The 25,277-nt window shown below is 39.4% G+C and overlaps 1 protein-coding gene across 1 annotated transcript in view; it reads left to right on the top strand.

The window, feature by feature from the left end:
- HLCS (holocarboxylase synthetase) overlaps positions 1-25,277 on the top strand; it is an 85,700-nt gene that overhangs the window by 52,844 nt on the left and 7,579 nt on the right. The window lies entirely within an intron of this gene.

Genomic DNA, 25,277 nt, shown 5'->3' with positions numbered 1-25,277 from the left:
AAAAAAGGAAATCTAATACATGTACCATTATTCCTTAAGTCATCAGCTAAGGTGAAATGTGTGCAAATTGCCTGTTTGAAGTGTTGTGAGTTCTAGAAAGCTTTGTGTGATTTGCAGTGCGTATATTCAGAATTCAGATTGAAAGAAAAACATTTAGAATCTTTAGCTAATTCCACAGATGCTGATCTAATACTTTAAACCATAAGATAGAGTGGGTTATTCTTATATTTTTTGTAAATTATGCTTATACTGTGCTATAGTAAATAGGATTTACTCAATTAATCAAATTTACAGATTAGCTCCTTATTGATCACAACTATTTTATGCTGAAGATCAATGATAATGTATTTTAAATCTTTAATTGTTAATCCTTTTAAAAAATGTAACATTGATTGGTATAATCCTTGCTAATTCTTTTGGTGCTGTGAAGTACTTACTGAGCTCACTAAATGCATTTAGAGAAGTGAAATTTCATGTTTCCAATTTCATGTTTCCAAGCAGTACTCAGTTGTCTTATCTGTTAAATATATTTATTTGCTATAGCTATGAATGAAAAGGCTGGAAGATGAAAGGCTCCTCAGTTTAATTGTTCATTACTATGTACAGAGATTTATAATTTCCCACACAGATTTATCTCTCCAGAATATCTTACTACCAGCATTTTGGAGAGTCTCCAATGATTGGTTCAATCCAAATGGTGAATGGCAGTCATGTATGTTAAGTTGCCATTACTGTATACAGTGGTACCTCTAGTTACGAATTTAATTCATTCTGGAGGTCCGCTCTTAACCTGAAACTGTTCTTAACTAGAGGCGTGCTTTTGCTAATGGGGCCTCTTGCTGTCGCTGCGCCGCCAGCACACGATTTCCGTTCTCATCCTGGGGCAAAGTTCTCAACTCGAGGTAACTCTTCCAGGTTAGCAGAGTTTGTAACCTGAAGCATTTGTAACCTGAGGTGTTTGTAACTCAAGGTACCACTGTATGAAGGTGTTTTCCATAGCATTCAGTGAACCAGTTCCGAAAGGTTTGTGTGAGGATAAAATCACAATACTCAATTTTAGTATTGTACTGGCAAGCAGGAGCTCCCCTTCCCCCAATTCTCAGAGTGGTGGGTGTTGTTTTTAACTTCCTTGAGGGCTTCTCAGAAGCATCTCGCCAGCCACTGTTAGAAATAGGTTGCTGGAATACATGGAATTCTGGCCTGGTCAAATAGAGCTTTTCTTAAATCTTCTAACTCCAGAGGCTTGCTGTCTCTTGAGGCACTACAGCCTATCCTGGTCATTCAGAGACCCATTTGGAAACAATATATGTAAAAATGTTTTCTTGGTTTGTTTGCCACCCATCTGACTGGTTACACCAGTCTCTCTAGGTGTCTTCCAACAAATTAAAACACAGTAAGACATCAATCATTAAAAACTTCCCTATACAGGGCTGCCTTCAGAAGTCTTCTAAAAGTCAGGTGGTTGACATCGTATGGGAGGGCATTTCACAGGGCGGGTGAGACTACTAAAAAGGCCCTAACTGAAGAATCATTTAAACCAGGGGTCGGCAACCTAAGCGGCCCACGGGGGTCGTTTAACCAGCCTACAAGCTGCCCCCAAACCGAGCCACCCGCTTGGCAAGTCCCTGTACGCTGCGCGAAACTGGTGCAGGGACTCGCTTCTGCAGCACTGGAAATTGCATCTGCGCAGACGCCAGGAATCGCATCTGTGCAGACGACACAATCAGGCCCATGGAGGGATCTCCGCTGGAGTGAACCGGCCCAGGCGAGGTAAACCTTGCCAACCTCTGATTTAAACACTCAGCTCGGGATAGTTGGTTCTCTTAAGAGAAAATGAGAGAATGCTCTTTTTAGTATATAGACAATACTTGGTTCAAGACAGATGACAAATACTGCACAATATAAAAAAGGCAAGAATACTTGTGTCAAGAACACTCTGAAAGAAGATATAAAGTAACAAATCTAGTTTTTCCATTCATGTTTCTTCCCTTGCTCCTGCTTCCATCATTATTTTGTACTTATATTAGTCCAATACTCTCTAACTGTACACATGTATGTAGTACAATACATTGGTTAAATATGAACATAATCTGTCACCAAATATTTACCCACCTTAATTCTCACAACTGCCCTTAGTTGCACCTACTTTTGAACCACAGGTCCTCTGCTTTTAATGCAGATTCATTTGGATGTTAAAATAATGAACTATTCATACTTCAAATTCAAATTGACTGTAGATAAATTGGGGAAAACAGAAACCCTGGTTTTAGCAATCCTCCTGTTGCTTGAGTATAGTTTGAATCATATGGTGTCTGGTGTGAATGAAATAAGGAAAGATCTATTATTTCTGCTGTCTCTCATTTTCATCTGCTATAAGCTCATACCATTCCCTCACATCCCCCAACCCTTTTTAGGGGATGCAGAGGTTGTAAGAGAAGGAGAGGGAAGGTAAGTACCATTTGGTGAAAAGAACTGAGCTCACAGTTGTTACAGATTCAACCAAATTATATTAACAAGAGTATACAGCTAAGTTTTACATTAAGGTGGTGTTTTCATTACATAACAGAATAAAACTGAGAAAACCTGCCCTGTTAAAATATTTCATTTATAAATTTATGTTTTGAGTACAGTTATATCTAACGTAATACTTTGAAGAGCTTCATAAACAATAAAAATGTCTAATCAGCACATATGACCAATCTGATTCCTGTGATATGTGACCATTTTTATAAGGCAGTTCGATAACACTTAACTTTGTAGGTTATGATGACCCCCTTTTTAGTCACTTTGAATGTAGTGTTGTTCTCTAATTGGCTTACCTTGGCAATCTGATAGTAATTGATATTCTGCTGTGGAAAATTAAGTGCAAACTTAGCTACCACTCAGGGGGAAAGAAGATACCCATTCCTGTATATAAGTGTTTGATTAGGAAAACACACTTTTTCAACTTTGATCTCAGTATTTTCTGGCCAAATTGTTTTGTTTTTTCTCTTAAATTAATTTGTTTTAGGATTAAGGAAGTTGCCACCTCTCTGTCTCATCTGATGTAACAGTTCAACAAAATACTAGTATAGCTATTCTTGCTCCAAGATATATGCAACCTTCTTGATGAGTGTAGATCTGCATGGGGCTTTCTACCATGACATATTCCAGGGCACAAAACAATGACCAGAGGCAGACATCTACAACCTAATGCAGGGGTGGGGCGCACCCCTTTTCAGCCCAGGGGTTGCATTTCCTTCCAGTGGAAGGGTTTGGCAGGGGCAGGGCAGAAGTGGACATTGCAGTGAATCTTAACTTTATACAGAAGGCTACATTTCAGCCACGTATAGTTCACATGCAGACACACAAACTCCGACACATTTCCATCCAGGCGCGCAAGGGGCAATATTATAGTTCCAGAACATGTTCTAGTCAGACAAAAGCATTCAAGGAAGGCATGGAGCAGCGCCTGTGAGAGATGTGGTCGTGGGAGAGGGTACATGATCTAAGGAGGAGTTATGGTATAAGGACACTCCCATGGGTCAGATAAAAAGGGTGAGAAGTGTGGCTTGATCAATTGCCTTTCTGTTTCTTTGCCACATGGTTGATGTTTCTAACATATATCCAATATGATTGATTTATGCTTGCTGATCTTGTTATTTTATATTATTATTATTTATTTATTTTATTAAATATGTTCCTTATGTTATCTTGCCCAAGGCATTCTAAAGTGATGTACAACTGTACAATCAAACAATTATTTTGGTTGATATACTGCATTTTTATTAATTATTTCTATCGTATTACTTGCAGTTCATTGCTTTGGGGGCCTTAAAGCAACATATAAATACAACGTAACAACAATAATTTTAAAACCCACACATTGCAAAGAGCTAAATTAAGTAAAACAATTCTTAAGAACTGTGAATATCTTACATCTTTTGAAAATTGTATAGGGAATGAAACATATCCTAGGGAAGTTAGAGTAGATTTCATTACACTGTTATGATACATTTCCATCCAAAGTAGTTAGTTGGTTACAGAAGCTATTTAGCTGCCCATAACGTAAGTTCTGGGTGACTCATAAAACAATTTAAAAACTTTAAAGTGCATGGTTTCTATTCTTTTTCTATTGTTTTTATAATTTTGTGTGATATTGTCTCATTAAGGGTCAGTATTCAAGATGAAACTGTTTAGTGTTTCCTAAATGTGCCTGTATTTTCCTGCCAAATATACGGTATGTAAAAATGAACCTTTTTAAGACCTTGTACTTTAATGAACCATCTTATTGTCGACATTCAAAATCCAATAGTGTGCCTTTTGGTGACGTCGTTTAGAATTTTAATGCATTTTAGTTCTCATTCGGCACGGCCTATGTGCTCCTCTCGGGAGGGCCTTTAGAAATAGGATTAACTTCTAGAGGAATGCATTAGCTATGCCACAGAAGTAGGCAAAGCTCTAACTAGCCTGATAGATTGCTCCATGCTTCAAATCCTCCTTGGTCCCCCCTCCCTTTTTATTGACAGCTTCTCATTGAGCTTCTAGAAGCATTAGTGTATTTAGGAGTTAGATGTTTTGTATGATCCTAGGCTGATCTCATATTCGCTTTCTGAAATTAATTCGACACTACTTTACATGTTAATCCGCAAAGGATTGATTTTGAGAAGGTCAGAGTAGAGCAGTTTCAGAAAATGGAAGAAAAGCTCTACTTAAAACAGCTCATTTCAGTTCCCAGAATTACGTATAGCTGCCTTTTCATTGTGGCACTTAGCCAGCTGTAGGAGAATTGGTCCTCTTGCAGGATATATCAAACAGTATTGTTTGATGTGAGCTGCAGAAAGTTGAACTAATTAAGTTTAGCTTCATTAACCAATTGCAGTTTGCAAATTGCACAACTATACTTGAAAGCCTGCAAGATAATAGACTTCTTTTGACCATAAACCATAGTAATTGAATGGTACTTTAATGACAACATGAATAAGAGTTCTTTTAAAAATTAAAACAACTTACCCTAGGTTTTTCTCTTGTGTGCCTTGACTTTCCTTTCGTGTATTTTGAGTTGCATAGTTGCTAAAGTTGCAAAAGCAGAAAGTAGACATATAAGAAGTTCACATTATGCTGTAAGGTGAGATTGGTTGATTAGAAATAAACAATGTCTTTAGTATGTAACTAAACTGTCAAACAGAGTTGTTAACAGCAGTGCCACAAAGACTCTGTGCTGATAAGAAACTAATAAACCTGAAACAATATACTATAAATATGGAAGTAATTAAACATGTGCATTGTATTGGTTGCTAGTCGGATACATGTTATGTGCAGTGGTAGCTCAGTCACACAGATTTCATGTGATTAGATGAATAGATGAATAGACACTGTTGCCACTAACACTCATCTAACCCCAAGGTAGATCTGAAGCTGGAACAGGATAATATTACCTAAATATTGTGTCTGTTAAAAGTGTGGCTCTTAACAACTGTAATTTCCTGACATTCAGTGAATATGGAAAGCCCATAACATGGCATGTTAAACTGAAAGTTTTTTTTTTAAAATGAATAAATTTTAGGAAGGCTATGGTTACAACTCCTTCATGAGGCAAACTTGAAAATGAAAAATCCTATTCAAGGTGGGAGAGAAATATCCTCATTAATAAAAAAACCCCACCATTTGGAAGAACAAGAATTCACATGCAACTTATCATAAGTCTATTAAGTGAAATAAGAATAGATGTTAGAGTTGCCAACTTTTTCATGTGGGCTCCTGTGTCTTTAATGGAGTTTCCAACTTTTACTGATCCCCACTGCTTCTATGTCAGTAACAACTGTTTCATTGAACAACGTTAGCAGTGGTCATGTTTGTTTTCATGTGCTGGAATCTCCCTGACTTATTTCTGCATGTTGTATAGATGATACAGATGCAGGAGGAGGCCCAGCTGGGGCTTTAAAGTTCTATCAGCAAACCTAGTCTTTCAAAGTTGCAGTAGAAAAAGAGGAAATTCAGTAGATAAAGTACACACACACTCACAGTTGCCTTCTATATCTCCCTCCTTTTTTTTCTAAAGGTTCTCCTGTGCCTTCAAAAGCTGACCATCAGAGTCCAGTCAGTGTACACCTCAGATGTAGTTCTCCCTTTTCTTCATGTTTCTCAAACTAGTTTTACTCATCATTTTTTTCCTGTGGTCCCCGGAATTATTCACATTTTCACAGCTGTTGCATACTGGGTCAGCATCTTCATTGAGCTAGCCACCATGATCTTGCCTCTAATAGCTTACTTGACTTTCCTTGTTAAGGACACTGGAATCCTCTTGGCCTTGTCAGTACCTTTCCTAATCTGCAGTATACATTCCAGAAGGGCTTTTATTATGGTGGCTTTGAATAGCCCTCAAGCATTCTAGGGAAATTTGACCCTCTTAACCCTTCCCCTTTCAATTCCCTTTTTACCAATTTTTGAGAAATTTCTGCTTTTGAAGTCATATGTGACCATGTTGCACTAACTTGGCAATTGCCCACCTACATATATGTTGAATTTCGAAGCAATTTGGTCATTGTTTGCATCTTGCACTAGGTCCCACATGCCACTTAAGATTAAGTCTAGGGCCACATCTTCTTTGCTTGGTCCTATGACACACTCTTTTAGGGTATGTAAAAAACTTTCTGAGAAGTCTTTGGTAAGAGACACAGGAGCCATGGTGTGGGACTTCTGAAACTTCAAGTGTATACTCTGTAATGCAGAACCTGTGGCCCTCCAGATGTTGCTGGACTCGCATCACCCCTATCCAGCATAACTAATGGAAAGAATGACAGATGTAGTCCAGCAACATCTGGAGGACAACACATTCCTTTCTGTGTCTCACAATCATTGATGCAATCACTGATACCGAATCTCTTTCCACGTCTCCATACTTAGTTATAGAAACCTCTTGGAAACCTAATGATAGGACTCTTTAGGAAGCAATGAAACTAAAACTAAGACATATCATGGATATGACTTTTGTACATGAAAAAAAGCGTTTGACAGATTATAATCACCTTTCATATTACATCGCTCCAAATTTTCCATGTTTAGGAATACATTTGTAAAATGATTGGATTTATTATAGATAGATAGATAGATAGATTCTTTATTGTCATTACACACGTGCAACATTGCACAAGTGCAACGAAATTGGATGCCATCCCTTAAAAACAACAAAAGCAAAACAACAACAACAACCAACAAACCACATTCCAGCCACACCCACACCCATCAATCTCCCAGGTCACACTATCGAGTTACAGCATTCAAAAGGGCCACAGCTCTCGGGTAAAAACTGTTTTTCAGTCTATTTGTCCTTGACTTGATGTTTCTATATCTCCTGCCAGAAGGCAGTAGTGCAAACAGACTGTATCCCGGGTGAGATGAATCCTGCAGGATGTTGTTTGCTTTCCTAAGACAACGGGAACCGTACAATTCTTCCAAAGATGGGAGAGGTTGACCAATAATCCTTTGTGCTGTGGTTATGACCTTCTGGAGCACCTTCCTCTCCCTAGCTGTACAACTGGAGAACCAAGCACAAATACAGTATGTAAGAATGCTCTCTATGGAGCCTCGGTAGAAGGACACCAGCAGTCTCTCACTCAGATTGTTCTTCTTTAAAAGTCTGAGGAAATAAATTCTCTGCTGGGCCTTCTTCACCAGAGCAGTGGTATTTGCGCTCCAAGTCATGCCCTGATCGATAGTTACTCCCAAAAACCTGAATTCCGCCACCCTCTCCACCCGTTCCCCATTGATATACAAGGGCTGAATGTCCGCCTTTTTTTTCCTGTAATCCACCACTAATTCCTTGGTCTTAGCCGTATTAAGAGCCAGATTGTTCTCTCCACACCAAACACAGAGCCGCTCCACCTCGTCCCGATAGGCGGACTCATCCCCTCCTGAAATGAGCCCTACCACCGTAGTGTCATCAGCAAACTTGATGATTTTGTTGCTGGAATAGGTGGCTGTACAGTCATACGTATAGAGAGCATAGAGCAGGGGACTCAACACACAACCCTGTGGTGAGCCGGTGTTAAGGCTAAGGGCTGTGGACATATGTGACCCTACTCTAACCCTCTGAGAACGTTCTGACAAAAAATCCAAAACCCAGAGACAGGTGGAGTTGGAGAGTCCAATCGCCCCTAGCTTGGACACCAGTCTATGGGGGAGGATAGTGTTAAAAGCTGAGCTAAAGTCCACAAACAGCAGCCTCACATAACTCCCCGGCTGCTCCAGATGGGACAGAGCAGCATGGAGAGTAGTGGTGATAGCGTCCTCTGTGGATCTATTTGCCCTGTATGCAAACTGGTAGTTGTCAAAAGTTGATGGAAGACAGGAAATAATATGACGGCGCATCAGTTTCTCAAAACACTTCATGATGATTGGAGTCAGTGCAACTGGTCTGTAGTCGTTCAAACTACTGATTGTGGATTTTTTAGGCAGAGGGACAATAGTTGACGACTTCAGGCAGGGTGGGACAATAGACTGGTGTAAGGACTTGTTGAAGATCTTAGTAAAGACCCTCGCCAGCTGATCCGCACAGCCCTTCAACACCTTTCCAGTGATGCCATCAGGTCCAGCCGCCTTCCTCGGATTCACCATCCTCAATACCTTTCTCACCTCATGCTCCTCTACCGTGAATGAGGGGCCCCTATGGGCTGGTGGCTGTAATACCGGCGTCTCAGGTGGCTCCTTCTCGAAGCGAGCAAAGAAGAGGTTAAGCTCCTCCGCCAGCAAAGGGTCACCGTCGACAGCACCAAGGTTAGGTTTGTAGTTGGTAATGTGCTGAATCCCCTGCCACATCTGTCTTGTGTTGTTGCTCCTTAAATTGTCCTCAATCCTCAGCCTATAATCCCGTTTTGCCTGTCGAATACCCCTCTTCAAGTTTGCTCTTGCCACACTGTAAAGCTGCACCTCGCCTGACCTGAAAGCCCTGTTCCTTTCCCGCAACAGGCCCTGGACCTCTCTATTCATCCAGGGTTTCTGATTGGGATAAAACCGGATGGATTTGTTTACTGTGACAGTGTCTGTGCAGTGATTGATATAGCACAGAACTGCCGCCGTGTGCTCCTCCAGGTCTGAACGATCGAAAATATCCCAATTAGTTCTCTCAAAACAGTCCTGCAGCTGGTGAATAGCACCTTCAGGCCAGATTTTAACAGATTTTAATATTGTGGGAGCCCGTTTCCTGAGTGGGATATATGCTGGTACCAGGAACAAAGACATATGGTCGGACTGGCCCAAGTGTGGCAGCTGTAAAGCCCTATAGCCGTGATTTACATTCGAATAAACTTTATCTAGTGTCTTGTCCCCTCTTGTGGGACATTTCACATGCTGATAGAGCGTTGGGAGCACTGTCTTAAGTTCTACATGATTGAAGTCTCCCGCAATGATGTGCACAGCTTCAGGATACTTGTCTTGCTGGCTGCTGATAAGGCTCTGCAGGCATCCCAAAGCCAAGTTGGCATTGGCATCTGGTGGCACGTACACACCAGTTAACATAACAGCTGTAAACTCCCTAGGGAGATAGGCTGGTCTACATTTAACAGCCACATATTCCAAATCCGGTGAACAGTGACTGCCCACAGTCTTAGAATTATTGGACCAGCATTTGTTCACATATACGCACAGCCCCCCTCCTCTGGTTTTTCCGAAGTCCATGCCTCGGTCATGACGATGTACCACCCAGCCTTCCAACTGAATAGCTGTGTCTGGTATGGACGGTTGAAGCCATGTCTCAATGACAAATAAAACGCAGCAATCTTTTACAAGGCTGTTCTTTGCTGCCTGCAACCTCAATTCATCCATCTTGTTGGCAAGAGATCTCACATTGGCAAGAAATATGCTGGGGAGTGGTGGTTTAGATGGACTCCTCTGTAATCTTACCAGGACGCCAGCCCGACAACCCCGCCTTTGCCTCCTGTCTCTACGCCGCCTTCGCCTCCTCCCTGGAGGCATAGTAATCCATGGAGAGCCCGGCGGCCTGGCTACTCCCACCGGAACGTTATCTGGGCGAAAATAATCAGCTCTTACAGCTCGTTCACACTGTAACCCGACCTTCAGAAGTTCCTGCCTGCTGTAAATCTTTCTTGCCCGGTCAGACATACTCGGACCAAGCAAAAATAATAAAAGTAATAAAAACAAAACAAAACGCTAAGGGAGAGCACTAAGCCGCAGCGTCTATGCGCGCCGCCATCTTGAGGATGTAATAATGCAAATATTTAAATAAATGAAGTATTTCTGAATCAGTGTCCTAACTTTATTTTTACTCGCTTCAAAACAATGAATATAAATTGGTTGCACAATATGTATTCTCCTAGGCAGGCAAATACAAAATTGGTTGGTTGTGTAGCTAAGGAAGGAATGTGGTGTGGAGGTGGTAGAGCTGTGATAGAACTTATTTAACGTATTTGTGATGCAGCACCTCAACAGCATCAAGGTGTTTGCTCCTTCTTCCAACAAGTTATGTATGCCAATTGCAATTGTTAAGGAGTTGTTTTTTATTTAGTCCCTCTTCCTTCTCTCCACGCCCCTTAACACGAGTGATGTAATAATCAATGAAGGAAACAGTAATCTGGATTGATTAAAGTGTCAGCAAGTGAATATGCAAAAGACTCAGGACTCTTCTAGATATACTTACATGGCCTGCATAGTCTGAACTTTGTACATCTGCTTCTCGTAAAAATCCCCATTGGATATTACAATGGAAGTATAAATATTGGAAGCGGAAGCATCCATAGTTCTTAAACCATTTGTTACTACCCTTCATCTTTCATGTCTCTTGCATCCTTTTCTTTTGGGCTTGAGATTGGTCGGCCTGCAGGTCTGGACTTCATGAAGCAGACTCTGTTCAATTTCTTTGCCTCTACAGACAGTAATACTTTTTGCCATGGTTGGTCTAGGTTGGTCCATAAAAATGAACTTCAAAGCATGCTAAAATAGCATTCATGGAATATCCATCAAAAGGCACATGAGGTACTTGACATCAATACAAAGGTGATCCTAGAAGCACAACAGGATGCAGGTCCAGAAGTGAGGCTTCTGGTCAATGATACAAGTTCTGTGCAACATCAGGAATTTTTGCCTTTCAGAATTCTTTAGCATTCTGTTTTCCTCAGACTTTTCAGCACTTATTTCAAAAATACATCATGAGTGATCACCTAATGTACATCTTCCATACTTAAATGTACTGCCTGTAGACTTTGTTTCCCAGGCCAACCACTTCCCAGATAGAAATAGATTTATTATTTTACATTTATTAATTGCATTATCCAAAGTTATCCAACCTTCCCCCTTCTAGCCTTGAGCCATATTTTTAACATTCAACATCATAGCAAAGTTATGAAGTTTCTCTCATAACAGTTCCCAATTCTTTATGGCTAAATATATTTAGCCTTCTGTAAACCTAGCTCAGTTATGAAACACATCATCCTGTAGCTTGGTGCAACTCTTTTTGCCATGAAATGAAGTGCATTTGGAGCACTGGAACTCCTCTTTCTAAAGTTTTCTCCCAGATTATGTTTGCATCCTCCTAAAATGTAAGAGTTGTGATGTGAGGGAACACCTAGTTTTATCTTGCCAGCAGACTGCTTATCTTATTTAAAATAGCCTGACACTGAGTGTATCTGTGTTTAAATGTGAAGTCAGTAAACATACAAGGGAAACATTTCTATTTATTTATCTATCTAAACATTTATACCCCACTTCTCTTTATAAAATAAACTCAAAGCAGCTCAGCAAAAATGTTCATATACCAACAGTAAAAACACCCCAATTACTAATGTCCCTTTTGTTTAATAAATCCAATAATGAGATAAAACAAGCTTTATGAAGACAAAACTTTAACCCACACTAAAAGATCAGCAAAATAAAGCTTAAAAAGAGAAGGCACCAGTTGAAACCTGCTAGGGAGGGAGTTCCACATCCTGGGTGCCACAATAGAAAGGGGTAACGAGGCTATATAAAGATAACAAGTTATGATTGTGTGCAGTTGCATGAAATCTTACTAATGAGATTTGTGAGTGTTCTTGTGTCAGTTTTTATGTTCAGCACCTTCTGTTCACAGAGTGGTTGATGGAGAGGGGCAGCGCCATGCACCTGGCCTCCTGTTAGCTGTGTTGCTGTGCTCCCAGGAGGCAGTGGGGAATTTCAAAACATGTATGTGCGTAATGCTATTTTACTGACATAAGTTATGTTTTACTGACATAGTGGGTAACATGACTTAACTGTTTTATTCTGCAGTGTTTATCGACAGTTGGGACTTCAGACACTGCCAAAGTATGGCTGTGTCTAGCCCCGTACAAAATATGTGTGAGTTGGACATCGGCATCACCCCAAAGGTTGATTGTGCATTAGCAATTTGATGCTCAACCAATCTTAAGAAATATGTTAGTAATTTGGTATGGTCAGTAGTGTAATTACATTGTTGGGATTTGTTTGAGATATAGCGGGATTCTAGGACCAGGTTCCCTAAGCCCATACAGTATCTGCTTTCAGAGGTAAAACATATTTCATGATCTCTGTTCATACAAAGACATATGTAGGAATTCCATGCAAGTAAAAAAGCTAACATGGCAGCTTCTGATGCAACATTTTCCTTCTATGTATTAGTCTTCTGTTTCCTGAGAGCTTATTTTTTTAATGCAGAGAAATAATCTACCTCTGAAATTTGCCACTTCATTCCCAACTCATTCTGCTGTATACATAGCCTGGACCACTTCCTTGAGACTAATTGAGGGCAAGAAGCAAAGTGGTACAAAAATAAGAACTAGTAAAAGAATACAAAGTCTGCTTTATAACTATCTGCTAGCTGAAATCTTGGGAACATTGCCTTTCCCCCCAGGATGGTTGTGTTATATACACAAATGCACATATATGTGTGTTTATATGTGGCTTGCTCACAATGAATTTATATGATACTGCTCAGAATCACAGGTGTCAGTAAAATATTTTAGTCATTTTGATTTGAAAAAGGAACCCATATGTAAATGCTTCTCCCTTATGAAACATATATTTCCCCCTGTAATTTTTCTTCCTGTGCAATTGATATTAGAAAAAGAATAATGTTTTAGGTTTAATAATAAAGCCAAATATTTGGTACGAGAATAACTTGGTGCTGCCTCCTGTTATTTGGCTCTATTTGTACAGTCCCCAGCTGCATTATCTAACCCCAGTGAAGAAAATTAAGTCAATGTAAAAGTATACTCTGTTTTTTTACAAAGAGGTCACGAATAGTCTTTCTTCCCTTGGTAGTCACCAGTGTTCTTATTACACTTCATTTATATAGTTGAAGGACTCAGGAGAACCAGCTGGGTTCCCTGTCTGTACTCATCAAGTGTTAATTTCTGAAAGAGGTACTGCTGTCATGAACAAGTGCCGAAGGTACTCTGGTGGTCCTGCCAAACAACAAGAGCTCTTAATTAGCACCAATGTTCAATCAGACTGCTTAACCTGCCACAGAGCGGAGGAGGTCATGTTCCTTCCTGCAGCATTGCCAACAGAAAATACCCAAGAACAGACCCTGAATGTTTCTTTTACTGTAAGAATAGTTACTAAAGGCAACTGATCCATGAGAGTAATGTGGCTTCTTTTGAGGGCTATGTATGTACTTTGAAAAACAAATTTTCTCTACTGTAAATCTTCAAGAAATTTTCTTAAGCATATTTTTATCAGTCCAGGGTAAATATAGTAGTTTGATTCTGACTTTAGGCTCCTTCTGAAGACTTAGCTAAGCACATACAGTTTAACCATTGGGTATATGCAATGCACTAGGCCCATTACACTTGGCAAAATTGTAGAAGAAAAAAGTCATCCATTTTTTAAAGTGTAATTTGTGTGCTTCATAAGCTGTTTATGTATTTAAATAACTGTTCTTATAGAAGATAATGAAGGGGAACATAAAATAGCTAGGAAGATAACTTTCAGTATGGTCAGTTGAGGTGTGAAACACCAGGGGTTACTTAGTCTTAGGGTGCAAATACCCTTGGCAATAAAATAAAATAATGCTCTTCAACAGATGTCTATCAATTTTTAATTCTAGAGGTATTTCAAGCTCAGCTGTCAAAATGGAAAGGAAGTAGTTTAAGAAGAGACTTCACCAACAGTCGCTTAGCAGAATATTATTCATGACTGCGAAAGAATCTTTATATGACATTCAATATGCTGTGTTACAAACGATCAGGCCTTTTGGATTTGTTTACAGTTGAATACACTTGCTGCGGCCTTATTGCAGGATTCTCTGAGCCTAATTTGGGAAGCAAATTATTGTTTCTACTTTTAACTTTTTTGTAGATACTTTGAAATCTGAAAAGTGAGAAATCCTGTGTGTGTTTCTGGAGACTAATAAAGAGCTGCATAGCTGCTAAGACAGTTCTGTTGACACAACCTCTGTGCATTATAAAAAGGGTACCTTACCCTTTTCAGGGTGAAAATACATTGGAATGCTTTCTCGTCTTATTGTGTAAGTGGGAAGATGGCATGCTAATCCTTTTGTACATACATACTTATCATGGCAGCCACATTGTTTAGGTGGTTTTGCACAAGCCAGAAAGAATTTAATGCATGTGTTAAAGAAGGATTTTAGTAAAGATTGTTTGCTGTCTGTCTTACAAAAGTGAATGTAGGGTATTTGCAGACTTCCTCTCATTGTCTTCACTTATTTTCAGTTGCTATTTTAAATAATAGTTTAGTTTCATGTAAAGTCATTCTAAGGGGAAAGGGAAGATAGCATTTCTGAGCCTTTTCAAAAGTAGCAGTATCATAGTTACTGGTGGTGGGATCCCCTAAGTTGAAGTATGCTTCTCTCCTATAGTGAACATATTATGTCACTTTGAGTTTGTAATATTTCTGCAGTGAAGAAGTACATGTGAAAATGTCACAGTTTTCATTCTAAATTGCATTACACTCTGTCATTATTACTTCAAGTATTGTGGTAGAAGTGTGGATACACTTTAGGTTTATCAGCTCAGACAGTATAGAGTGCTCCTTGTGTCATCCATCAGGCAACATTGTACTATAATGTGTATGTTGAACAGTAACTTGAGCTGTCATGGTTACACTGATTGGAAGATCTGTGGGGAGGTGTGCTTTGTAGGAAGAGATTCAGAAAAACAGCACTGGAGGTTTCAAGACTTTCAAACCTTGTCAATAGAATTAAATAGAGACAGGGCAATTAACTATGTGTAAATGTTGCAAAAATATACGAGCCGTAATCTGGCAGGATCACTAGTTTGTGTGTTCTTATTTAGTGAGCTATAGCAGTTTTGTGCGAATAGAAACTTAATCCCAGTTTACAGTGGTACCTTGGGTTACATACGCTTCAGGTTAGACACTCCACTAAGACAGAAATAGTGCTTCAGGTTAAGAACTTTGCTTCAGGATAAGAACAGAAATCAGGCTGCAACGGCATGGCGGCAGCAGGAGGCCCCATTAGCTAAAGTGGTGCTTCAGGTTAAGAACAGTTTCAGGTTAAGAACGGACCTCCGGAACAAATTAAGTACGTAACCCGAGGTACCCCTGTATATGAGAAATGGGCAGCCTTTTCCTTTTCCTAGATTGGCTAGCCCCATCTGCCCCTCACTTCCCTCTACAGCATGTGCAGAAACCGCCTTCTTGACTGTTGGACCCACCATTTGTCTTGTCCGCTCATTTTGCCAGAGCTTATCTTTTGATGCAGGGAAAGTTCAGACCAAGAATTACCTCAATTAAATCCATATAATTCAATGATTTAGCCAAAATCGTGGTCCTCTATTTGGTATAGTGTTAGATTTAAACATCTCTGCCTAGGACATAGGCTTTCCCTGGAGTTTTATTGACTGGCTGAGTATTGATGAAAGTTTCAGTTGTCTTAACTTTATGGTTTAACACTATGTTTTTGACACTGTACTATATCATCAGGGCATTTTTTAAAGTATAATTCTGCAGTTTAGAGCTTTTATTCTCTTTTGCTACCATTTCCTTCAAGCATCATGTGTAATCCTTCCAAAATTAACTTAAAACACCTAGAATAAAAAACATCTAGTAATTATTTCAGAAAGGCATTTTAAAAAAGAGAATGGTCTTACAGATAAGCAAAGTTGGATGTCTGTGTTCTAAGCAATTCTGTTTAATGAAGTTCAAAAAATAATTTGAAAATTTACAAGCGATATATTGGTAACATGATACAAAGTTTTTTACTTAGATCATTAGCTTGAATCCAGCTCAGATTTGTAGTAAGTAATGAGAAATTGTTAGCAGGTGAAGATCTCTTGGTGGGCTGTGTGGAAAGAATTGACCATCTGATCTTATTCCTAGTAGACAGATGTTTTCATCATAAAAGGAGCCACTAGGGCAACTTTTGTTGCTGGTCTGAGCAAGGAAATTAACAGTTAAGTGAGGATGAAGTGATTGAACTCAGTTTTATTGGTGATAATTCCACTCATCAAATACTGAGCAATCTATTGAAATACTGTTTTACTAGTCTGTAGGACAGCAAATCATGCACATTTTATATGTTTCTTTTTGGTTAATTTTTTTAAGCTTTTTTAAAATTGACGTAAAAAAATTATATTTCCTGCAGGTAGTCAGAATTTAAACTCAGAATTTACAGTAGTTTTGTAAGCCATGGGGCAAAGGAAAGCTTTTTCATGGACAAGACTTGGTTGAACCAAGTGTGCAAGCTTTGCTTTGTCTGCTGCAGATATAGCGAGGTAAGGGGAAATGGTTGCGGGCCTCCTTTTAAACCCTGGGAGCAGACCCAAGATGGGAAGTCTTCTCCCAGGTCCAAAGCACCAGTCCCAATTGGATCCCAGGGTGGAAGCCTCACAGCTGGGTGAAGCATGCCAAATGCACCCCACTGCAGGGTGATGGCTGCCATCCCTCCCCAACAGCATATGCTGCTGCAAATCAGGGCTCCCAGTGAATTGGGAGGAACCAGGACTTCCTGGGAAGCACAAGTGGTAAGCGTGCCATGGCACTCATATCCTGCTCGCGGGCTTCCCAAGGGCATCTGGTTGACCACTGTGGCAACAGAATGCTGGACTAGATGGGCCTTTGGTCTGATCCAGCAATGCTCTTCTTACGTAGTTTTGCTTCTAAGGAATCTTTGTTTAGCATTGTTTGAACCAAGAATCCTAGTTTTAAACAAACTCTCCTGAGGTTAAGACAAACCCTAGTTTATGAAGCTGTCTTGCTAAATTTACCGGAGGTAATTTTAAACCAGGGTGTCTAGTCTGAACCTGAAACTAAGCTGAGATTTCTTACAGATGAAACTAAACTCTGCTTGAAGTACCCATCAGCCATGTGGGGGGGGGGAATGATTCCTGCATTGCAGGGGGTTGGACTAGATGACCCTTGGGGTCTCTTCCAACTCTACAATTCTCTGATTCTATGAGCCCTGTGCTTTGGTTGAGCTCATTTGAGGCTTGTTCAAATAATAATGAACCATGATTTACCATTATATTGCAGACACAACTACTGTTTGACATCTTCTGTCGGTAGACTAGTTCACAAAGCTGTTATCAGATTTATTTATTTTTGTTTGTCTCTATTAAATCTTAAATTGAAACCATTTTTTCATTTCTATGTACTTTCCATTATTATTTAAGTGAAGAAGATTTGTGACTGAGAAGATAGTAGTAGTAGTAGTAGTAGTAGTAGTAGTAGTAATAATAATAATAATAATAATAATAATAATTTATTATTATTATTATTATTATTATTTGTACCCCGCCCATCTGGCTGGGTTTTCAGGGGCACAGTTACCCCATTCAGGACCAGGGAATCCTCCACACCTGCCCGCCTCCTGTCCCCCAAAAACAGTACTTCTGTCTTGTCAGGATTCAACCTCAATCTGTTAGCCGCCATCCATCCTCCAACCGCCTCCAGACACTCACACAGGACCTTCACCGCCTTCACTGGTTCTGATTTAAAAGAGAGGTAGAGCTGGGTATCATCCGCATACTGATGAACACCCAGCCCAAACCTCCTGATGATCTCTCCCAGTGGCTGCATGTAAATGTTGAAAAGCATGGAGGAGAGGACAGAACCCTGAGGCACCCCACAAGTGAGAGCCCAGGGGTCTGAACACTCATCCCCCACCACCACTTTCTGAGCACGGCCCAGGAGGAAGGAGCGGAACCACTGTATGACAGTGCCCCCAGCTCCCAGCCCCTCAAGACGGTCCAGAAGGATGTTATGGTCGATGGTATCAAACGCCGCTGAGAGATCCAGCAGAACTAGGAAACAGCTCTCACCTTTGTCCCTAGCCTGCTGGAGATCATCAACCAGTGCGACCAAGGCAGTTTCAGTCCCATGATGAGGCCTGAATCCCGACTGGAAGGGATCCAAATGGTCCGCTTCTTCCAGACGTGCCTGGAGTTGTTCAGCAACCACTCGCTCAATCACCTTGCCCAAGAATGGAAGATTTGAGACTGGTTGATAATTGGCCATGGTGGCCGCATCTAAAGATGGTTTTTTAAGAAGTGGTTTAATAACCGCCTCTTTCAGCGGGTCTGGGAAGGCTCCCACATGGAGGGAAGCATTCACCACCCCACGAAGCCCATCACCCAGTCCTTCCCGGCTAGCTTTTATAAGCCAGGATGGGCAAGGATCCAGGAGACAGGTGGTTGGCTTCACTCGTCCAAGCAGCCTGTCCACATCCTCGGAGGTAACAGATTGGAATTGATCCCACACAACTTGACTAGACAGGACTCTAGCACTCTCCCACCCTGGCCCTGCTCCCATGGTGGAGTCTACTTCTTCCCGAATCTGAGCGATTTTATCTGCAAAAAACTTTGCAAAATCATTGCAGGAGATCATGTGGCCCGCCCTGGGCCCCGATGTTGCAGGTGGTTCCACTAAATTGTGATAGTATATTAAAGAGGGGATTGAGAATTATTTTAAAAGAATTTAAAGTGAATATGATCTGAAGTCCTCACCATCTCTGACAGCTCTGTTGGAAACTCCATTTTTTGCTGTAATTTTGTGGTCTTTATGATATTAACAGAGAAATGATTTACTGAATAAAGAGGTCCTTCTAAACTTGGAGTTTTGGAATTTTACCAGTGAGTCTGAACCAACATTTCAAATTTTACTGGCATTTTGTTGGCATAATAGAGCCTGTTTTCTTATTTGAATATATTCTCTGGCAGTTTGGGTTGCCTAACTCAAACTTGTTCTATTCATTTGCTTCATGCAACAATACATTTCCTTTTTTTAAAAATGCCTTCTTAGATGTTATGTTGTTAGAAGGCTTTTACCCACTTATGAATTAAAAAAAAACCCCAGTCATTTCACACACACACCTGACTCCCAAAAATAACTCTGGGTTATATTCAGTGTAGCGCTAAGTAAAGCATTCCATCAATACAAGAATTTACACTTGCACGACAGAGCTTCTCCCTCTCTTCCCACTGCGTACGCCTTAAAACTATTCTAGGGGTTGCCCTAATGCTCTGGAGCAGATTTGGGGAGAGTGTGGGGTACACATAAGGAGCGGAATCTTCCATTGTGCAAGTGTAAATTATTGTGCTGGTGGAACAAATTAGTTGTGGGATTGACCACACAAAAAATAGGATTTTACATTTCAGAAATAGTCAGTAAACTCCCAACTGTGTTTAAAATCTAACTCTTTTTGTTTTATGTCTATCTTTGAATAACCTATTCCATCAGTGGGGTGCCATATCATGTGGACTTGGAAATACCGGTAGATTTGAGTGCCAGTGGTTGTGAAAAGATTGTTGAGATTCAAAACCCTGTTAGTGAATATACTCAGAAGTTGCAGTAACTTTTGAGAGCATTTGTTGTCCTTTTCTTTTACATATATGTTTAAGAACTACAGAAATGTTATGAACATGGGGGGGGGGAGCACTTTTTATTAAAACAGGTGGAAGGGGAGTTCTGTGCTAGCAGAGTGACACTAGCATCACTCTGCAGGCAACAGCCACAAGGAGACTGGCAGGGCTGGGCAGAGGGACCTTCAAGTGGCTTGGATTGATCTTTTAAAGTGTGATCCTGTACATGATTACTTAGAAATAAGTTTAATTGTATTCAGCAGTACTTACTTCCTAATATGTATGTATTCTTTACGATTGCAGTATTAGAGTAACAGTTATGCCAGGTCTATTTATAGAACTGGAATGACTTCTCTTTTTTTAACTTGAATAAAAGATGCAATAAAAATACAATGTATTTGATGCAATTGCTTCCAATTCTGAGGAATATATATTGTAAATGGAATAATAGAGTCTTGTACACAAGTCATGTGAAGACAATAATTAACAAACAGCTCAAAAGAAAGATGGTAAAAGTTACTTTTGACCCTCAGGTTTTTCAACATCTGGAATGTAATGTTGCTTTTTGTAATACTTCTGCAATACCATAAAACAGCAGGGTGCATTAATGAGAGTTTCAGTCTGAAAACCACAACATCAATGAAATTTATAGATGTCAGATCATTAACATTAGTCAAACATAGTTTCTGTGGTTTTAGTTCCAATTTTAAGTAGGTATAATAAAAGTCATTTACTGACTATGAGCACTGAGCGTCTTTGGACTTGATGAAATTTCAGTTAACTATGCTGAATTAAACTAATACCATTTTCAATCTATGCTATAAGCATTTTTTGTGAAAAATGTTTAATGGGCTGATGTAGGAGCATTTAAAAAGTTCTGCCTGGTTTTACTATTTTACCTGGCCTATAGAAGTTTAAATTAAACTTTAATGCTTCAACATTTTTATGTGAAATGGCAACTGGAGATTAAGCTGAAATTCATTTTGGATATCAAAGATTTCAGTCTCCTATTTGGTCTGGTGCTGCTGCTTCTGTTTTACTAAAATATACTATCCTTCAATATAAATTTGCAGGTTGTTTTTCATAAAGTCTAGGACACCATTATGCTTTTCAAACAATTTCTTGTGCACAGATCTTCAAAAAATGCAACAGTTTCTGAAAGCAGAAACTTTGAAAATATAAGTTAAATACCAGGATCATACCCTCCAACATTTCTCAGATGAATTAGGGACATTCTATTCTCCTGCTTTTGATCTCACCATACAAATATACATTTGTCACCTTGAGCCAATTACAACCTTTCTGTTGAACCTACCTAATAGGATTGTTGTAAAGAAAAAATGTGCGAGGGAAGGGATTGTGTATAACACCTTCCGCAGATAAATGAAATGGAAATTTTTTTTAGCTGTAAGCTCATTGAATCCCAATGAGAATGTTCAGGAACTATTGAACTCAATGGAACTTAGTTCTGAATAAAAATGCTTAGGATTGCAGTGTAAGGTTGCACAGTCTTTACCCAACTACCTTGGTGTAAGCTTCATTGAATACAGTGGGACTTACATCTGAGTAGATAGTGTAGGGCTTAATTTACAATAAAGGAATAAACAGTCCATGTGTTTCCTTAAAAATGGCTGGCTTCTGAAGCATTGCTATTAAAGAATTTTCCTTCAAAATTATAGAGAGAGTTTTGTATGTGTATAAACATACACAGAAAGAGAGAGATAGAAAAGACTCCTGTTTCCCAGAAAGACAGTGGGGTGTCTGATCTCTCCACCACTCTTAATGAAGACAAGGAGGGGAGGAAAAAGGAAAACCAGGACATACCGCGATCATATCAGAAACTGGGATGGCTTCTGTAATTCCAGGACTGTGCCTGGGAAATCAGAACACTTGGAGGGTATGCAGGATGCCAAATTATTTTCCAGCATCCTGACAGATAGACTTCTACCTTCTTCCAACCTTGGTGAACAAACTGGTTATGTGTGATCAAGGCATATTATTGCTCAGCATATGTTTAATTCAATTTATTATGGCAAACAGATGCCAGCCCCTTGTGCTTGTTTCACTATACACTAAACAAAGTACACTAAACCTATCTTTATGCTCTCCTCTCAAATTTGTGAAGGCGCTTCATAATCTTTGCGAAGGCCATATAGCTATACGTTGTGTTAATGCCAGGCCTCACTCAGCTTTCCGATCCAACATGCTACCCAAATCTGTTTGTGGACAATATTGTCCTGATAGTAGCCAAGCCTGAATGATCTCTCGCCGCGGGCCTTCAGTAAATATTTACATATGAAACATTGTGTGTGGAGTTCACAATAAACAATTTGAAATCTCAACTTCTATGCTTCAATATTCCCTCAGACTTTCAACTATGACTACAACACCTTACAAGGTTTTAAATATGTTTGAAGTTTTTCAATGTTTCATATGCAGATGCTTAAGGGTACAAGTGCCAAGATAATGGTCTAACATTAAGAAATTGAATTTTACCCCCTTCTGGCAGAAGTCAAAGAATACTTCTTTGATGGTCCAAAACAAATTTATCATGGCTGTGGAGGGTAGCAGCTGTCAAGATGATTCTACTCCCCTAATTGACTCTCTTATTCCAAGTGCTCCCAATAAAAATTCCTTGAAAAATGCTGTTGCAATGGCAGAAATGCTGGGACTCTGTTCTACACCAGGGCAAGAGACCTAGATTAGGCCTGGCAATTATTGCTTATGTAAATAAGGATGACCATGGTTTACAACAGCCAACACACATGACAATCTTTGGCAAAATGTTATTGGTTAGCTCTTGCATTTTTAATTCAGGAGTGGGGAACAAGGACCAGGGATGTTACTTCTATTTGTGTGATCACACACACACACACTTACAACAAAAATAATTTAAAAACAGAAAATAACAGTTAAAGAAAATAAGCAGATGAATTATATGCTGATATAAAATAAGTCACTACCTACTGTAACATGTCTTTATAGAATATCTGAACATGGTTGGTCTGGGTCTTTTCCTGTAAAGCTCTTAGGTATTTATAATAAATACTGTTATTGTTTATTGAACCATCAGCACATATGTAGTTTATAGTTTGAACAATAATATTATGCATTATCATATGAAATTATTGCAGTATCAGGTGGTTAAATCTAAGCTTACGTACCAAATATCTTCTTTGCTTTTTACTTCTTCCTGAATAAGAGTCCTGTCAGACTCAACAGCTTGCAGTCGAAGGTTAGCTCAAGAAAGATACATATTTTTCTTCTTTCTGTACCCACATAGATATAGGACTACACTAAGGTAGTTTAGCATGTAGACTGTTTACAATCACTTCTTTCTGTTACAAAACCCTAAAACTTGTATTTTCTGAAAAGGTGGGGGGTTATAAAAATCACAAGCACTTTATTATGGTCTTGGAACTGTGTGGTAATGCCCCTAGAGTTATCTCAGATAGCATAAATAAATCTGTCTGTCTCCAGTAGTCTCAGTCTAGGTATTAGCAACTTCTCTATGTTGTATCCCTTCTTACAGAATTCACCTCCTTACAGAAACTATGCCTTCAGTAGCACAGGAGCTCAGTCTTGTCTTAGTGTGCTCTAGTAACTCTGGCCAAACCACTTAGCAACTGCATGTGTAGGTTTCCTTAATCACATCATTGTTCTACAGCACTGTGTTTGGTGTCATAACTAACTTTTCTCCCTCTCCTGATTTGTCTCCCTCAGATTTGTAACGTATGACTTGCCTGTTATGTGGAGCCTAGACAGTTGCTTCAGCTATATTTATAATCTGTCCATAGCACCATTTCCAGATTTAAGTTACATTTCCTTTTATGTAACATGAATGTGGTATTGAAGCTGAAGCAGTTTTTGACTCTTACGTGCAGAGTTTCTAGAAGACAATATTAAACTTAAATGGTTACAAAGAACCTCTCTCAGATTCTTTCTGCCAGCTCCCAGCACAAGTAAAATACAGTTTTAACGGCAACAGTTGATGGTAGACAGTCTCAATAAGCAATTCATGGTGGCCAAGAGAAACAATTATCAGGCTACACTTTTAATATATAATGGAAGTGGGACTGGCAAAGAGATACTCTGGCCATTGCTTAGAAAAAGGACTATTGCTGATATTTGCATTAAAGGGAGGAGAACATTGCATTACCACTCCTGTGGCTCAAATACTTTTTTTGCCTTTTAACTTACTCTTTTTGCAGTTAGGTGAACAACTGAGCCATTGTGGAAAGATGTTCAGAAATCTTTTGGATCATGTTTTGTGTTCTTTATGCATCCTCTATGTAACCTATTTATAAAACATTATTCTTGAAAGCCAAGCAGGAGTGAATTAGGAAACGCCGTCAGGAACCATTGGCACTAACCAATGTTGGTTCCCAGTATGCAGCAGAGGGTGTATTTGTGCTTACAATTCTGCTTTTCCTGACTGTCATTAGCTCAATCCCAGAGTTTTTAAGTCCTTGTATCTTCCAAAATTCAGAAAAAGTAATTCTATAATATGTTATAAGCAGAGGCAAACCTAGGGGCTGGCAAAACCAACCACTGCCAGAGGTGCCAGCTCTGGGGAGATGCAAAATTCACCTCTCAGACTATGGAATATATGATGTGTATGAGTGTGGTGATATGCCGCCGCTGTTGCAGCGAGATCAAACACAGGGGAAGCGTCCCATCTTTCTTGCACTACAGCACAAAGGCGTTTGAATTTTGTTGCCCTTTCTCCTCGCCTCATCCTCATTCCAAACACTTGAGTACTCATAAAAATGTAGTAATTTCTAATGTAGATATTGCAGTAAAGTGTTTGGGGGGGGCACTGATATAGATCTTGCTGGGGGGGTGCCAATACAGTCTTTGGTTGTAAGTATCTCTGCATTATATTAAATGGAAATTCTCCACATTAAAAGGGTCTATCAAAGCTTTAATAGTTTAAGCCCTGACCAATATGTCATAGCATGCTTTTTTCTGCTAACATGCAAAGAAAAGAAAAGAAAACCATATCACTATTTAGTGCTACTTATTACCAAGGCAACTTAAACAATATTCTCATAGCAAGATTTATGCAAGTCAACATTGGCTCATTTGCTGGTGTTTGAATATGCTTTAGTTTCTACTTATCCCCTGTAGGAAAACTGTATTCTTTTAAGTGAAACAATTTTAAAAGCAGAGCACAAGCCTAAAATAAGCTAGTGTTCTCTAGAGTTCTCAGAAGGTGTAGATTTATTTACTGTAGTTAAATCATAATTAGTTCTCAAGGGATAGTGTCTCTCTTAAACTGCTTTATTGCCACCATACTGGTTTTCTAAATAATCAGAAACTGCTGCTGTTGCTGTATTCAGGAGTATAGTCATGAATTTGCTATAAGTAGTAACAAATGTTAGAAATTGCTGGTTGTCACATATGGAAGATAGTGAAACACTTTAGTGAGAATAAGCACCTCAAAAAGAAATGTAGGAAGTGCAGCTACTTGATTGAAATATATCCTGCTGTTATAGATTTGATATTTTCATT

Source organism: Podarcis raffonei, chromosome 4 (genome assembly GCF_027172205.1).
Source record: "Podarcis raffonei isolate rPodRaf1 chromosome 4, rPodRaf1.pri, whole genome shotgun sequence".
NCBI classification, from domain to species: Eukaryota; Metazoa; Chordata; class Lepidosauria; order Squamata; family Lacertidae; genus Podarcis; species Podarcis raffonei.
This window is presented reverse-complemented; position numbering and strand designations above follow the sequence as displayed.